Below are 18,664 nucleotides of genomic sequence, written 5' to 3'. Positions count from 1 at the left end.
ATGAGTGAGTGATTAAATGCGTCTTACTGAATGCACGGGTTAGTGACTAAACTGTCTAAAAGTGTGCATCAGTATGTCTGTTGTTGTGCAAGCTGCTGCACGTGTTGATCAGTAGCTATATAAGTAGCTATATGGGTTATTGATTGGTTGCACAAGTATTTGTATGGGAGACTGAGTGTGTGTATGGCTGGCTGGGAGGTGTGTGACTCTGTGCAGATCAATGTGTACTTGTATCAGTGATTCTATAAGAGAGTAACTATGTGTTAGTATATGTTTCAAAAATGTAAGGTGTTCTGTGTTTAACTGTATAGATGAGAAAATGGAAGTGTGATTGATTCTTTTCAGGACTGACTAGGTGTGTGAGTAACTCCATGGATGAGTGGCAGAGTGTGAGTGTCTGTATAGGTGTATGAGTGCATATGATAGTGTTGTAAAGATGAGTGATTGTATGTATGAATGATTGTATGAGTGAATGTGTGTGTAGACATAGGAATCAGTGAGTGCGTATGTAGTAACTAGTATTGGTGTGTCAATGGTTTCAAAAATGATACTCTCTATTTAACACTGGGTGTAACGGAGGTTATATTAGAGTGTGAGGAGATGCATTGTATTATCACATGAATGATATCATCAGTGATGTGATCATTGATGTCAAGTGAGATGTCATCAGTGATGTCATTTGAGATGTCATCAGTGATGTCATCAGTGATGTCACTGACCATGTCATGAATGATGTAATATGTGACATGATCAGCAGTGGATTGCGGGTGCGCGATATATAGTTAGTGCAACTAACTATATATGGAATTTCAATGGTTTTGTGTGAGTAAAATAAGGTTTTTTAAATGCTAATTCCTAACTATATATGGTCTATAACCTATGGTTTTTTCAGTGAATATATATATATATATATATATATATATATATATATATATATGTCAGAACCCACCCCCTCGTCTGGGAGATACTGCAGCGGTGTAAGGAGTCGGATTGGCTTCGCGCTGGGCAGGATAGCATTTCATCCTGTCCCCGTTCAGATGACACCAGGCGTATGGAGGTTGAGACGGTAGGAGACAGGAGGAAGCAGTTTGTTCTGTGGCGGCAGAGTGGGGAGTCTATTCCTTACCATCACAGCAGCATTTTTCCTATCCCCACGCAACCATCACCAGAAATGAACACATGAAATGCATTCTGGGACTGGTAGTCGCGGTACATGATGCGACTTACCAAGGACAATTGCGATTGGTATTTGGACCAGAAGGGGTGGAGCAATGCAGGACTAATAAGGTGGGGCGTGGTATTTGTATCAGGGAAATGTGCCACCACCTGTAACAGTTCACTCGCGGCGCTGAAGAAGGCTAATCTTAAGCCGAAATGCATTCGCTTTCAAGCGGGTGACAAGGAAGCCTCCTACCTGCTTTTATGGAATAAATGCTGTTTCCACTAGTTCTCCGTTGTTGGTCTCTGCACTCTCACCGTTGGAGGGGGTGTTGGAATGATATTAAGCGCGGGTTCCAGCGCCGTGCAAAGAGACTCCCGTCTTTCAAAGTTGGCTCTGACTTGCTGGTTGCCGCCTCGGCGGTGTTTGGATTTGCCTGGGGTACCGGGATATGTCAGAACCCACCCCCTCGTCTGGGAGATACTGCAGCGGTGTAAGGAGTCGGATTGGCTTCGCGCTGGGCAGGATAGCATTTCATCCTGTCCCCGTTCAGATGACACCAGGCGTATGGAGGTTGAGACGGTAGGAGACAGGAGGAAGCAGTTTGTTCTGTGGCGGCAGAGTGGGGAGTCTATTCCTCACCATCACAGCATTTTTCCTATCCCCACGCAACAATCACCAGAAATGAACACATGAAATGCATTCTGGGACTGGTAGTCGCGGTACATGATGCGACTTACCAAGGACAATTGCGATTGTTATGTTATGTTATGTTATGTTATTTATTCTTTTGTATAGCGCAACGGTTACTCAAAAAGAGTGTCCCGGCGCTTTTAGGAAAGGGCAACAGATTTCAGAATAACACAACACAGCTAAAAGAGGTTAAAAGATAAACCAAGAAAAAAACGAAACTGCTGGCAGACCTATTGGGAAAACAGCCAGGTTTTGAGACCTCTTCTAAAATCAAGGAGAGTAGACGCCCCCCGCAAAGGGAGCGGTAGTGCATTCCACATCTGTGGGGCCAACAGACTGAAAGAGCGGCCCCCAAGGCGAGCCTTCTTCACACGCGGGACAGCCGCCAAAAGTAGAGATTCTGACCTCAGCGAGCGAGTCGGAAGGTAAAAGGTCAGTCTCTTTTGGAGATGTTTAGCTCCCACAGCGTGGAGCGCTTTGTAGGCCAAGGTCAGAGCCTTAAAGGCAATCCGTTTGCGGATGGGTAGCCAGTGTAACGTCACCAGCAACCCAGAGGCGCTAGCCCGTCTACTTAGGCCAAAGATGGCCCTGGCCGCCGCGTTCTGTACAACTTGAAGCCTTTGTAGCAGATACTCTGGCAGGCCCAGGTAAAGAATGTTGGCATAATCCAACCTGGAGCCAATCAGAGCCTGCACCGTCAGCCTCCTGTGCTCCTCGGACAAGAGAGGCAAGAACCTCCGCAGCATTTTTAACAGGCCAAAGCAAGTGTCGGTTACCCCCAAGATCTGGGCTTTCATCGTCAGCCCCTTGTCCATCTTAACCCCCAAGTTTTTAGCCATGGGAGAAGAGCAGGACGGAGGGAACATGTCGATAGGCCACCAGGCCTGCCAGCTCGGCTCCGTATCGCACCCGAAGAAGAGTACCTCCGATTTATCGGAATTGCACTTGAGGCTGTTCAGTTGGAACCATGCGAACACAGCCCCAAGGCAATTCTGGATACTCTCCCCGTCAAAGTCAGCCCCTCTCTCGCAAGAGAAGAGGAGCTGGGTGTCGTCGGCATACGACACGATCCGGGCACCAAATGACTCCGCCACCGCCGCCAAAGGATTGGTATTTGGACCAGAAGGGGTGGAGCAATGCAGGACTAATAAGGTGTGGCGTGGTATTTGTATCAGGGAAATGTGCCACCACCTGTAACAGTTCACTCGCGGCGCTGAAGAAGGCTAATCTTAAGCCGAAATGCATTCGCTTTCAAGCGGGTGACAAGGAAGCCTCCTACCTGCTTTTATGGAATAAATGCTGTTTCCACTAGTTCTCCGTTGTTGGTCTCTGCACTCTCACCGTTGGAGGGGGTGTTGGAATGATATTAAGCGCGGGTTCCAGCGCCGTGCAAAGAGACTCCCGTCTTTCAAAGTTGGCTCTGACTTGCTGGTTGCCGCCTCGGCGGTGTTTGGATTTGCCTGGGGTACCGGGATATGTCAGAACCCACCCCCTCGTCTGGGAGATACTGCAGCGGTGTAAGGAGTCGGATTGGCTTCGCGCTGGGCAGGATAGCATTTCATCCTGTCCCCGTTCAGATGACACCAGGCGTATGGAGGTTGAGACAGTAGGAGACAGGAGGAAGCAGTTTGTTCTGTGGCGGCAGAGTGGGGAGTCTATTCCTCACCATCACAGCATTTTTCCTATCCCCACGCAACCATCACCAGAAATGAACACATGAAATGCATTCTGGGACTGGTAGTCGCGGTACATGATGCGACTTACCAAGGACAATTGCGATTGGTATTTGGACCAGAAGGGGTGGAGCAATGCAGGACTAATAAGGTGGGGCGTGGTATTTGTATCAGGGAAATGTGCCACCACCTGTAACAGTTCACTCGCGGCGCTGAAGAAGGCTAATCTTAAGCTGAAATGCATTCGCTTTCAAGCGGGTGACAAGGAAGCCTCCTACCTGCTTTTATGGAATAAATGCTGTTTCCACTAGTTCTCTGTTGTTGGTCTCTGCACTCTCACCGTTGGAGGGGGTGTTGGAATGATATTAAGCGCGGGTTCCAGCGCCGTGCAAAGAGACTCCCGTCTTTCAAAGTTGGCTCTGACTTGCTGGTTGCCGCCTCGGCGGTGTTTGGATTTGCCTGGGGTACCGGGATATGTCAGAACCCACCCCCTCGTCTGGGAGATACTGCAGTGGTGTAAGTAGTCGGATTGGCTTCGCGCTGGGCAGGATAGCATTTCATCCTGTCCCCGTTCAGATGACACCAGGCGTATGGAGGTTGAGACGGTAGGAGACAGGAGGAAGCAGTTTGTTCTGTGGCGGCAGAGTGGGGAGTCTATTCCTTACCATCACTGCATTTTTCCTATCCCCACGCAACCATCACCAGAAATGAACACATGAAATGCATTCTGGGACTGGTAGTCGCGGTACATGATGCGACTTACCAAGGACAATTGCGATTGGTATTTGGACCAGAAGGGGTGGAGCAATGCAGGACTAATAAGGTGGGGCGTGGTATTTGTATCAGGGAAATGTGCCACCACCTGTAACAGTTCACTCGCGGCGCTGAAGAAGGCTAATCTTAAGCCGAAATGAATTCGCTTTCAAGCGGGTGACAAGGAAGCCTCCTACCTGCTTTTATGAAATAAATGCTGTTTCCACTAGTTCTCCGTTGTTGGTCTCTGCACTCTCACCGTTGGAGGGGGTGTTGGAATGATATTAAGCGCGGGTTCCAGCGCCGTGCAAAGAGACTCCCGTCTTTCAAAGTTGGCTCTGACTTGCTGGTTGCCGCCTCGGCGGTGTTTGGATTTGCCTGGGGTACCGGGATATGTCAGAACCCACCCCCTCGTCTGGGAGATACTGCAGCGGTGTAAGGAGTCGGATTGGCTTCGCGCTGGGCAGGATAGCATTTCATCCTGTCCCCGTTCAGATGACACCAGGCGTATGGCGGTTGAGACGGTAGGAGACAGGAGGAAGCAGTTTGTTCTGTGGCGGCAGAGTGGGGAGTCTATTCCTTACCATCACAGCATTTTTCCTATCCCCACGCAACCATCACCAGAAATGAACACATGAAATGCATTCTGGGACTGGTAGTCGCGGTACATGATGCGACTTACCAAGGACAATTGCGATTGGTATTTGGACCAGAAGGGGTGGAGCAATGCAGGACTAATAAGGTGGGGCGTGGTATTTGTATCAGGGAAATGTGCCACCACCTGTAACAGTTCACTCGCGGCGCTGAAGAAGGCTAATCTTAAGCCGAAATGCATTCGCTTTCAAGCGGGTGACAAGGAAGCCTCCTACCTGCTTTTATGGAATAAATGCTGTTTCCACTAGTTCTCCGTTGTTGGTCTCTGCACTCTCACCGTTGGAGGGGGTGTTGGAATGATATTAAGCGCGGGTTCCAGAGCCGTGCAAAGAGACTCCCGTCTTTCAAAGTTGGCTCTGACTTGCTGGTTGCCGCCTCGGCGGTTTTTGGATTTGCCTGGGGTACCAGGATATGTCAGAACCCACCCCCTCGTCTGGGAGATACTGCAGCGGTGTAAGGAGTCGGATTGGCTTCGCGCTGGGCAGGATAGCATTTCATCCTGTCCCCGTTCAGATGACACCAGGCGTATGGAGGTTGAGACGGTAGGAGACAGGAGGAAGCAGTTTGTTCTGTGGCGGCAGAGTGGGGAGTCTATTCCTTACCATCACAGCATTTTTCCTATCCCCACGCAACCATCACCAGAAATGAACACATGAAATGCATTCTGGGACTGGTAGTCGCGGTACATGATGCGACTTACCAAGGACAATTGCGATTGGTATTTGGACCAGAAGGGGTGGAGCAATGCAGGACTAATAAGGTGGGGCCTGGTATTTGTATCAGGGAAATGTGCCACCACCTGTAACAGTTCACTCGCGGCGCTGAAGAAGGCTAATCTTAAGCCGAAATGCATTCGCTTTCAAGCGGGTGACAAGGAAGCCTCCTACCTGCTTTTATGGAATAAATGCTGTTTCCACTAGTTCTCCGTTGTTGGTCTCTGCACTCTCACCGTTGGAGGGGGTGTTGGAATTATATATATATATATATATATATATATATATATATATATATATATATATATATATATATATATATATATATTCACTGAAAAAACCATAGGTTATAGACCATATATAGTTAGGAATTAGCATTTACAAAACCTTGAAAATTCACTGAAAAAACCATAGGTTATACACCATATATAGTTAGGAATTAGCATTTACAAAACCTTATTTTACTCACACAAAACCATTGAAATTCGCATATATAGTTAGTTGCACTAACTATATATCGCGCACCCGCAATCCACTGCTGATTATGTCACATATTACATCATTCATGACATGGTCAGTGACATCACTGATGACATCACTGATGACATCTCAAATGACATCACTGATGACATCACTGATGACATCTCAAATGACATCACTGATGACATCACTGATGACATCTCATTTGACATTACTGATCACATCACTGATGACATCATTCATGTGATAATACGATGAACCTCTTCAGACTCTAATATAACCTTAGATACACTCAGTGTAAACAGACACTCACAGACTGTCACTCATACATGGAGTTACACACACACCTAGTCAGTCATGCAAAGAATCAATCACACCTCCATTTTCTCAACTATACAGTTATACACACCTTACTTATTCAAACATATACTAACACATATTTACTCTCTTATACAATCCCGGATACAAGTTCACAATGATCCATACAGCCACTCACACATTCACTGGCTCTTATGCACAGTTATTTATATATGTCAACTCTCAAATGTACTGTGTTTTACATATGTACTTACTTTGATATGTAGCACTGAGATATCCATTCACTCACCAATACACTCATGCACACAGTCAACCGCCCATGTAGCTGTTTCCACATGCACTCTTGAACTCATACATCTAGTGAATCAACTGCTCACACATCTATGCACAGAGTCATACACCTCCCAGCCACCCACACACACACTCAGTCTCCCATACAAATACTTGGGAAACCAATCAATAACCAATATAGTTACTCATATAGCTACTGATCAACACATGCAGCAGTTTACAGAACAACAGATATAATGATGCACAAATTAAGACAGTTTAGTCACTAACCCATGCACTCAGTGAGACACATTTAATCACTCGCTCATACAGTCAGTCATGCACCTACTAAATCCTTCATCCAGACACTTATAAATCCACTCATTCTTCAATATGTAAGACATATTTTAACTTTACAGAAACATACAGTCACTGGATGTTGTCATCAGTGATGTCATCAGTGATGTCATTTGAGATGTCATCAGTGATGTCATTTGAGATGTCATCAGTGATGTCATCAGTGATGTCACTGACCATGTCATGAATGATGTAATATGTGACATAATCAGCAGTGGATTGCGGGTGCGCGATATATAGTTAGTGCAACTAACTATATATGCGAATTTCAATGGTTTTGTGTGAGTAAAATAAGGTTTTGTAAATGCTAATTCCTAACTATATATGGTGTATAACCTATGGTTTTTTCAGTGAATTTTCAAGGTTTTGTAAATGCTAATTCCTAACTATATATGGTCTATAACCTATGGTTTTTTCAGTGAATTTCAATGGTTTTTTAATAGCAAATATCAAAAGCTTTAAAATGTATTCTTCTTTAAATTGAAAAATATATTTTATATGTTTTTAATACAATTTTTTTATGTATATATATTTTTTTTTTATTTTTTTTTGTTTCGCTACCGGTCCGCGCACCGGGTAGCTTCCCGTTAACTCAATTTGGTGCCGCGACCCGGTCCGCGAACCGGTAAACCTTCCGTTTGCGCAACTGCCGCGTTAGAAAACAACAACGTGACGCGTCGCGTAAGGGCGACGTATCGCGTTGTCGCGTAATGCGTCTTATGACGCGCCGCGTTAGCGCACCCGGAAGTGCTCTTGTATCTTAATTCGTCCGAAACACAAAATGGTGGACTCCCGGAACGCTTAAGGTACGCGAACCGGGGCGCTCAACGGTTCGCGTACCGGGTCGCTCCCTGGGAAGCGCACCATCAAAAAAGGTGGGAAAGTAGTTCACAGAAAAGCCACTTGAGACAATTTCACCAAATATAGATTAGCTCATACTACATACCAATCCCTACCATTTTCACAAATTTGATTGGAATTCCATTTAGCCATTTAACCTGTAGACCTCTCTAAATACCGTGAGGTAAATTACTTCACAAAACACATCTGAAATGTTGGAATTGACAACCAATTAAAATGTTACTTTCATTTTCTACTTTTTTTACCTGACATTTGATTGGTTATGTACCCGAATATATATAAAGGAAGAGAAGGAAACACAGCCATTTTGACTACTACTTCCTGGTGTACATTTCAATAGGATTTTCATTAATAACTTCAACTTCTTTTTAAAGGTAAGTTGTTATTTTTAAAACTGAAGTATATTGTGCACTTTAAGTTAATATGGCAAACTTTTTCTGTTAGTTATATACTATCCCTCTGTAGTACTTATAAATTTAGATACACTTTTTTATATTCCTACTTCCACTCTGATACTATACACTGCCCAAAGATAAATTCTCTGTTAAAAACTACCTATCTAAAATTAATCCCAACAGTGCCCTACCTCTACTAATATATATTTTTTTTATGCAAATTTCAGGGAAAATGGAAAGTGAACAAAACATTTCATTTGAAATTGTCCTTCCAGAGTCCAACACAGAAATCATTGATCCAAATGAGATTGAATTTATGGATGAAACTTGGGACCAAGAACTACTGCAATGTGTACAAGCAGTAGATAACCTCCTTGCAAATGAGGACATTTTACAACCTCAGAGACTACAATCTATATTCCATGATTATTATGAAATTTCTGACAATGAAATGTTAGAAAGTTTAATAAATTATGAAACACAATAAAAAAAGCTTAAAAAATTAAAAAAAATAAAAAATAATCAACAAAACCAACAATCAATTAACATACAGCATTTGAAAAGTCTATCATTTATTTTTCATTGTGTTACGCTCCCCAGAACGCTTCCCGGTTCGCGTACCGGGCGCTAACCACGAAAAAAAACAAAAAAACATTATTTTTTTTTTTGCTTCGCGGGGCCCCTTTAAAACCTCCACATTAAACCTAGGGGGTCAGCGAGGATCTACTATGCCCCCTTATAGTTATTTCCCCCTTTGTTTTGGCCTCCTCTTGTCTCTCGATCCTACCGAGAGACAAGATGGCGGCCGCTCCGGACTGTTTAGAATGTTGACAGACACCGGAAAGCCAATCAGCTTCGCTACGCGAAGTTCCGATACGCTTAAGGTCCGCGAACCGGGGCGCTGCCTGGTCCGCGCTTACAGATATATATCTTTTTTTAAACGTTAATTTCTCAAAATCCACTGGAGCACATATATTGAGACCTACAAAAGGCACATCGGGCTACCAGTCCCTACAATTTTGCCAAGTTTCGTGCAAATCCATTCAGCCGTTCGGGCTAAAAGTGAGGCTAACCGCCCTATGGAAAACTCAATGTTAAAAACACGTTTTGGGACCCCCCTTTTTTCTCGGCCCCCCCTGGACGAACCCCCCCCAAATTTTCAGGGGCTGCTCAGAAACAAAATGTTCCATTTTCCTGAAATTTCAGCCAATTCCGTCCACAAACGCCAAAGTTATTAGACATAGAATTTTCAAAAATCCCATAGGGAAAAAATCCTAACTATATATACCTACTGGCGACCGCCAGTAGGTAATATATATGGTGGTGCAGTCTTCCCAGCTGGACTGTCGCTTATCAAAACATCCCCAGTTTGAAGACACCTTCGAAAAGCAGATAAATTCCTCTGATGCAATTTCCTTACCTTACACATTTCAGAGCACAGCTCCTCGGTCACAGGCTTCAGGATATTGTGCAGAGTAGGTAGAAAGACACTCTCCTCTGCGTGTCCTTTATTTAATTAGCCCTCAGTGGGCCTCTCAGGTCAGTTCAACTTAGTGTTGCATGCTGGGATCAGTAACCACTTTCATTAGTTTCTTTACCTTTAGAAGGTTTCTCCACTGTAACATAATGTTCATTTAATTTTAAAGCTTACCAGTGGGCCTCTGAAATGAAAATGGTCAGTTTATTTTTTCTTTTCTGCTGTTCCACTAAGAAAGACTCACAGTAGTTCCATGTCCTTGTGGCCCTCTGAACTTGAGGTGTGCTGCAGCCTTCCTGGCTGGACTGCCAGTCATAAACCACTCATCAAAACATTCCAGGTTTGAACACACACTCGAAAAGCAGATAAATGCCACTGATTCTTTATTTGAAAGAAGCCTGTGACTAATGAGTTGTGCTCTGAAATACATAAGGCAAGTAGCTTGCATCTGAATGAAAAATGCTGGTTTTCTTTTAAATAAAAAATCGGAGGAATTCATCCTATACAGGTCCAGCTGGCCAAAAAGCTCTGTCTCTCCCTAGCCCCGCTCTGGCCCAAGATCATCAACAGCTCCCTTATAACTAGAGTCATACTGGACTGCCTCAAAGCCGGCCAAGTCACGCCATTACTGAAAAAACTGGCCTAGGCACTAATGATCAGAATAACTTCAGACCTGTCTCCAATCTTCCTATTCTGGCTAAAATCCTGGAACGGGGTGTTCTACTCCAACTAACTCAACACATAGACTGTATTAACCTCTTAGACACCCACCAATCAGGGTTCAGAAAAGGTTGCAGCACAGAGACTGTGATCTTCAATGTCGTCGACGATTTACATAAATCACTCGATGCAGGCCAATGCTCCCATCTCATACTCCTGGACTTATCGGCGGCCTTCGACACAGTGGACCACAACCTGCCGATAAAGATACTTCAAGAAAGAGTAGGTGCAGAAGAGGTGGTTTTAAAGTGGTTCTCCTCTTTTTTCCAGAACCGCACCCAAAGAATAAAGATCAGAAACTTCTCATCAGACCTACACCACGTCAGTAGGGACATCCCCCAAGGATCAGTTCTTTCACCTCAACTGTTAAATATCTACCTGGAACCCCTCACCACCGTACTAAACCCACATACCTGGCCACCAAACTCAAGAAGGCTGGTCAGACTAGGAGCCTCAGAAATTCCAACACTCTACTCCTCATCCCACCGAAAATTCACAAACAAAAAAACGCTTCTCGTTCCTTCTCTGGAAATGCGGCCACAATCTGAAACTCAATCCAGATGAGGACTACTCCTTCCTTTACACAATTCAAAAGGCAGCTCAAAGACCTCTTCCTCTACCGTTCTCCTCCGAATGGATAGTTGATGCTGAATCGCTTAAGCTTGCACTTTGAAGGTCACTTCATCACTTAGACTTCGTCCTCACCCCCTTCCGGACCCCTCCTTATTACCCCTCCCCATAAAGGAGGCTCAGCTAAAGTCATTTTGCCCTATATTGTGATTCTCTGTGTCTTCCTTTCCTGCATTGTTGTTCAGTGCGCCTTGAAACATTATGCTTTAGACTGCAAACTGTGTATTTTTAGCCATGTCGTGAAGCGCTATGATACCTTTGGGTCTGGCCAGAGCTATATAAAACTCTTCAATAAATAAATAATAATAAATCTGCTTTTCAAGTGCACAAGAGATAACAAGTGAATGCAGCTGTATTGATAAACCTCTTCACCTTTCTATGTCAATTATCATTAAATACTTAGGGGGTGATTAGGATGGCATGTGGACTTTAGTCCGCCAGCCATCATTGCGGTGCTGTGACCGGCCGCCACAAGTCCAGTGGTCCTGCACTGCTAATTAGGATGTGACCGCCACCTTGGTGGTCGCATTCCACATTGTTGACATTGCAGCAGGTGCTGCTGTAAGCAGCACCTAGCATAATGCCAAAGTGCCATGTTGTACATTCCCATGCACAATGTGGCATGGACCGTGCGGTGCATGCCACCCTGTGCATGGGAATGGAGGGAGGTACAAAGGTTCCCCCCACATGCACCCCTTACACCCCCTACACCCTGGGGGTCCGCAACAGGCCCCCATTGCAATTCCTACATTGAAAGGCTTTTGAGACCAAGCATCCTAATATGGATGGCGGTGCCTGCTAGGCACCACCACCAGATTGAGGCCCAGGTCTGCCCAGCTGGCAATCGTAACGATTGCCAACTGGCAGAAAAGCAGTGGACGCACTTTGCGTCCGCCGTGATACCCCCGCCATTATATTATGGCAGGGGGGGTAAATCAGGTTGGGAAGCGGGTGGATCACCATTGTAATGACCCCCTAAATGTCTTGTATTGCTGCAGAGACAGAATATTGAGTCAAAAACATCGATTTACGCAAATATTGTGGCAAAAATATTGTGGGTCAAGAATATCGACAGAAAAAATACTGTGGTCAAGATTATCAACTTTGGGTAAGTAAAATAGATGTAAAAAGTGTTTAAAATAGTTTGCAAAAATATAGATTCGAAAAATGTAGATTTTTCAATAATGTTATGTATTTTAGTATACATTTTGTATGTGTGGGATGCATATTTTTTGTAAAAGAATTGTTTGTATTTTTATTATATGTGTTACACTTTTAGGGCCCGATTCCGATCCGTGTCGGAAGGGCACCAAACGCAATCCGGCCGGAAAAACTACAAACCGTACATGTGTTTTCCGCCCGACTTGTACAGCTGTATGACTGAGCCAGTATGATGCTAGCTACGTGAAAATCACCAACCGAGTTGTAGGTCCGAACTGCTCCATAAAACTCGGCCGTAAGCTAACCGTGACGTGCAATGGATGCAATTTACGACAGAGCCAGTACAATGCACTTGTCGGACAGCCAGTGTGAGATGAAGTGTCCGGCTCGCAAAACATCTAGCAAGTTGCCTTTGGGGGTCTGTGTCGGACCCCCTGTCTCCCGCAGCCCTATGACTCGAACACAGGGGGAGACCCAAGGCTCTCCCCAACACAGGCATGTACGGTGTGGATGGCACCAATGCATACCCACTGTAGGGGGTGCCCTTGCACGAGTTGTACCCATTTAGTCAATGGGAGCCCATGTACACGTCGTACGATCGGCTCCCATTGACTTCTACGGGAGTCCAACCGAACCGAGTCCGGCAGCATACAGCCGCATCGTACTCGCTCAATCGGAAAGCAGGACTCATGGTCGGTCAGAAAACACTCTGGATCTGGCTCGGAATCGGGCCCTAAGTAAATGTAAATGTAAATGTAAATGTTTTTGAGCTTGTAAAGCGCACTGCTACCCATCCATAGGTCTCCTGGCGCTGTATAACTCTGGGGAACCCGTCCTGGCTTTCCCTGTGGGATGGTCCCTTGCTGGGAGTCCCCAAGGTGGAGCCAGGCATCCCTGGAATTGGTGGGGCCGTTGTGGAGATTAGGCAAGCTAATGCCCAGAATTGCCGAGTGGAACCCCTGATTAGAGTAAGCACCGAAGCGAGAATTATCGAGTCCGCTGACCAAGGTCCACGACCCTGCCGCATCGGGAATTGAACCCTGGTCCCAGGCCGACTTCTGCTCTCGGGCCTGCCGCCTACTCTAAGTAGTTATTAGATTTTTTTTGTTTGAATTTTTCTTTTTCATTTCTGCAATGGGTTGTGGGTTTATAGGGGATAGGGTGGGAATTAATTTAATTATATGAAATGTATTGATTATTTTTACTGGTTATTATTTTTTTAATTAGAATTTTGCATTTTAAGTACCGTAGCGTGTTTTGGGTTCATAGGAGAATAGGGTGGGAAGTAATTTCATTAGAGTAAATTTATAGAATAATTTTTATTTGATAATAATTGTTGAATTGAGATATTATAGTGTTAAATGTGTAAATTATTTTTCTAATAATTATGTTATAGTTACATGGTAATTAATTGTAATTAATTAATTGGCAAATAATTATGTTAATGGTGTAATTATTTTAAGTGTGTGTTGTGGTGTTTGTAGGTGAAAACGGTAGGAAGGGTGCGAAGTCATTTATTATTAATAATGAATTAATAATTAGTTGCTAATTAATTTAAATAATTAATTTGTAATTCATTATGGTAATTGTGTAGTTCATTTTAGGTGTGTAGCGCATATCATAGTGTTAAAGAATGTGTATTTAATGATTTTTTATTCATTATTTTTGTTAATGATAATTTGTAAAAACATTATTAATTATGTTAATCCTGAAAATAAATGTTGATTTTTTTATTGGTGTGGTGTTATGGGTAGGAAATACAAGAAATTTTTGTTTCTTAATATGTGCGTCATCTAAATAAATATAAATCATAAATGTGTACCTTTTTGTTGTATGCAATTAATATATTTATGTATGTAATGTTTAATATATTTTATCTGATATTTGTAAAATATTATTTTTTATTTTTAAGATTATTTACATTGTTTCAATTGTTTAAATGTTATTATTCATTTGAGTTTCTCTGCTATCCAACAATGTCCATACTGTTGCACTCATTGGAGTGGGAATAGTAATTTTCACCCCTCTGCCATCCAGCACTTTCCCTACAGTTGCACCTATTGGTGTGGGAAAAGTAATTTTTACCCATCTGCCATACAGCACTTTCCCTATTGTTGCACTAATTGGCATGGGAATAGTAATCTTTACCCCTCCACTATCCAATACTTTCCCTACTGTTGCACTTACTGGAATTGGAATAGTAATGTTTACTTCTTCGCTATCCAATACTTTCCTTACTGGATTGGGAATAATAATTTGTACCACTCCGCCATCCAGCACTTTCCCTACTGTTGTACTCTTTGGAGTGGGAATAGTTATTTTTACCCCTCCTCTCTCCATCACTTTCCCTACTGTTGCACTCATTGGAGTGAGAATAGTAATTTTTATCCCTCTGCCATCCAGCACTTTCCCTACAGTTGCACTTATTGGTGTGGGAAAAGTAATTTTTACCCCTCTGCCTTACAGCACTTTCCCTATTGTTGCACTTATTGGCGTGGCAATAGTAATTTTTACCTCTCCGTTATCCAATACTTTCCCTACTGTTGAACTCACTGGAGTATGAATAGCAATTTTAACCCCTCTGCCATCCAGCACTTTTTCTACTATTGCACTTATTGGAGTGGGAATAGTAATTTTTACCGTTCGCTATTCAGCACGTTCCCTACTGTTGCACTCACTAGAGTTGGAATAGTAATTTGTACTCCTGCTCAATCCAGCACTTTCTCAACTGTGGCATTCACTGAAGTGGGAATAGTAGGGTTTACCCTTCTTCTATCCAGCACTTTCCAGACTGTTGCCCTCACTGCAGCGGGCATTGCAGTTTTTACCGAAGCACTATCCAAAACATTCCCTACTGTTGTATTCACTGGATTAGGAATAGTAATGTTTACCCCTCCACTGTCCAAAATGTTCCTACTGTTGCACTCTTCGGAATTGGAATAGTAATTTGTACCCACCCGCTATCCAACACTTTCCCTACTGTTGAACTCATTGGAGTGGGAATAGTAGTTTTTACCGCTCCGCTATCCAATATTTTCCCTACTGTTGTACTCACTGGAATTGGAATAGTTATTTTTACTTCTTCGCTATCCAATACTTTCCTTACAGTTGCACTCACTGGAGTGGGAATAGTAGTTTTTACCCCTCTGCCTCTCAACACTTTCCCTACTTTTTCACTTATTGGAGTGGGAATAGTAATGTTTACCCCTCCACTAACCATCACTTTCCCTCCTGTCGCAGTCATTGGAGTGAAAATAGTAATTTGTACCCCTCCACTATTCATCACTTTCCCTACCGTTGAACTCATTGGAGTGGGAATAATAGTTTTTACCGCTCCGCTATCCAATATTTTCCCTACTGTTGCACTCACTGGAATTGGAATAGTTATTTTTACTTCTCCGCTATCCAATACTTTCCTTACTGTTGCACTCACTGTATTGGGAATAGTAATTTTTACCGCTTCGCTATCCAGCACTTTCTCTACTGTTGTACTCACTGGCATGGGAATGCTCATTTTTACCCATCCGCTACTCAATACTTTCTGTACTGTTGTATGTATTGTATTGTGAAATGTTCGTTTACATTTTTTTAATAGTTAAATGCTTGAATTCTTTATGAAATGGTTATTTTTTTAATTTTAAATTATTGATATATGTATAAATTTTATTTTCATATAATTTAAACGTTTAAAAATTAAATAAAGATAATAGTTAATACATTATTTTTAGGCAAATATAAATATATATATATATATATTATTATGTTTGCGTGCTTTAATTTTTTTTAATTAAGTTTACTTGTTATATTTAGTTAAACTATATATAAAATCTGATTTTTTACAAAATATATTTTATATATTTTATCTTATGTTATATATGATTTTTAAGTCGATATTTTGTACATTTATATGATTTACTTCAATATTTTCAAGTCAATATTTTTTTACTTACCTGTTTAGGTATAGGCAGCCAATATTTTTGCAGTCTATAGCTTTTCATCAATATTTTTACATCGATATTTTTACATTGGTATTTTGTCAGTGATCCTTTTGTAATGACACTCTAATGAAGTGATCTTTCCTCATGTATAAAGTGCAATAAGGATTACATACTTTCATGATTGTCAAATTGTATTACTGATATACATAATTGAAAAACCTAAAAAAAAAAAAAAAATGTTGAAATGAAATCAGAACAGTGTTACTTACTTTATCTCTCTCCTCATGTTTTAGGAGAGATGTTGACCATAAAACAACTCTTTTTTAACGTTTTGCCACTAATCACACGTTTCTCGACGGAAAAACTCCCCCCCCCCACCCCATCTGTTCATCCAGAAGACAGATAAGCAGTGCCTCCATTTCTACATTTTGTGAGATAAATTAAAAAAAACACCGAAACCTCTTGGGCACCATGTCAAACTTCAACGGGGCAACCACTTTACAAACTATTTTACATTTCAATGATTTTTTTACAGAGATATGAAGCAGGCTTTCTGTAGACCGATGCATGATGGGATTGTAACTTCTCCTACCTGAAGGCGCTGGCTTACAACTTTCGAGTGTTTGACTTTTTACCCCGCCCAAAAGCAGGAGAAACAGAATAATTTCCATCCTATGGGATAAAAGGAATTGTTAGAGAAACATTGGAAGTATTTACAATGCATAGAAACTGATAATGCACAAGAAATGACATCAAGGAATTGGTAATTGAACATTGTACAGTGCCACCGTTCTCAGATCTAATTCTACCTTTAGCCGAACACGCCTGTGAGAATGATGAACAGCACGTGCAGTAAAGCATTGCTGGTCACCAACAATCCACCTTTCATCCTTACCGAGAGGCGACTACGAAATGGGGTCCCCGTTTCCATACACGTCACATACATATAAAAATACCATCAGACTCTTCCGTGTGATAAACATAATTAAAAAAAGGTGCCTTTAAATCCCACAAATTATTATATTCTATTTGTAATCCTATGTGATATACAGGGCTATGTTCAGTTGCATTTTAGTTTGTCTTCAGTGTTGTTTTCTTCATGAAAAGGCTAAGTTACAGGGGTCCCGCCCTCCCAAATTTCAGTGATTAATGTTGTCCCAGAGAGTCGGCGCATGAATGTCTCTTTAATCCGCCTGACCTTGGGTGCAATGGCATCTGTGCACACAGGCTGGGGCCACAAGTACCACACGTTTCTGTATCAGGTGACATTTGTGTCCCTAGAGGGCCCCCAGCTTCCCGGAGCGTAGAACAAGTGCGTGACGGCAGCGGAAAACGTTGCTGTGATTGGGCACTTTTTGGTTTCCAGGGTTACCTGCTCCTATGCTGGAATGTAGGACAATGATAGGGCATTGGGCCGATGTACGAGGGCTCCATTCATCCCAGTGGGGCTGGTAATGGCAGGTACATCTCTGGGGTCCAGCTGACTCGCCCCATAGGTGTCATGTAAGTGATTAGCAGCAAATTGCCAATGGTAAGTCACACCTGGGTTATAGTTAATAATGGAGTTGTAGTGAAGGGCACGGTTGTGAGGAATTAACAAGGGAAATGCATGTTTAAAATGTAACAAAGTGGCACTTGTTGGGTACAGAGAGTGACGTAGTGAGGATGCCAGGGACCCCAGGCAAACAATTAACTGAGCTTCCCATTCCTGGATCAGTACTGATAACAGCCGTAAGTGCAGACCCTGGAAGCGGTGCCGCTGCACCTGCCGCACTTTTGGTTTCCACACCCTTTGTTACAGGAGGGAACGTCGATTTTTCATGCAGGTTCACAGCGGCATTGGCCTCTGGTAGAGCCTCAGACAAGGGTAGAGGTCGGCCACAGAGGCAAAATGAGGTCTCTACGAACATGTTATGAAAAATAGATCATGACATTGTGTGCTGGTGGGAGCGTGGAAGGAGGTACGGCCACCAGCCTCAAGGTGGGCTTCACTCAGAGTGACCCATGTTGCCTGCATGAGCTACAGGTAGCGAAGGGTGTCCATACATCTGTGCCTCACCCCCTTTTCTAAGCTCCTCAATCATACATCTTCACATTTACTCAAAAGGGAAAGGAAAGGAAGGAGAAATGGAAAGACCCACAGCCAAAGGAAGGCAGTGATGTAAGAGGGCTCAGGTCCACTTCACAGTCCCACAAGAACATTCCAGAACCAGATGGTGGTGAAAGAAGGACGAAAGACCTGACAATGTATGGAAGAAAAGCAGAGCAAAATAGACCTGGAAGAGGATCCGGGCAGGTCCTAGAGTCCATACTCAGGGAAGGCTTGGAGGTAAAGAGTGGTTTTCAGTTCCTTCCTGATGTGTCCTATTCATACCAAGTTAACTCTACACAGCACCACATAGAACAGCCTGG

Source organism: Lissotriton helveticus, chromosome 4_1 (assembly GCF_964261635.1).
Source record: "Lissotriton helveticus chromosome 4_1, aLisHel1.1, whole genome shotgun sequence".
Taxonomy (NCBI): Eukaryota; Metazoa; Chordata; class Amphibia; order Caudata; family Salamandridae; genus Lissotriton; species Lissotriton helveticus.
This window is presented reverse-complemented; position numbering follows the sequence as displayed.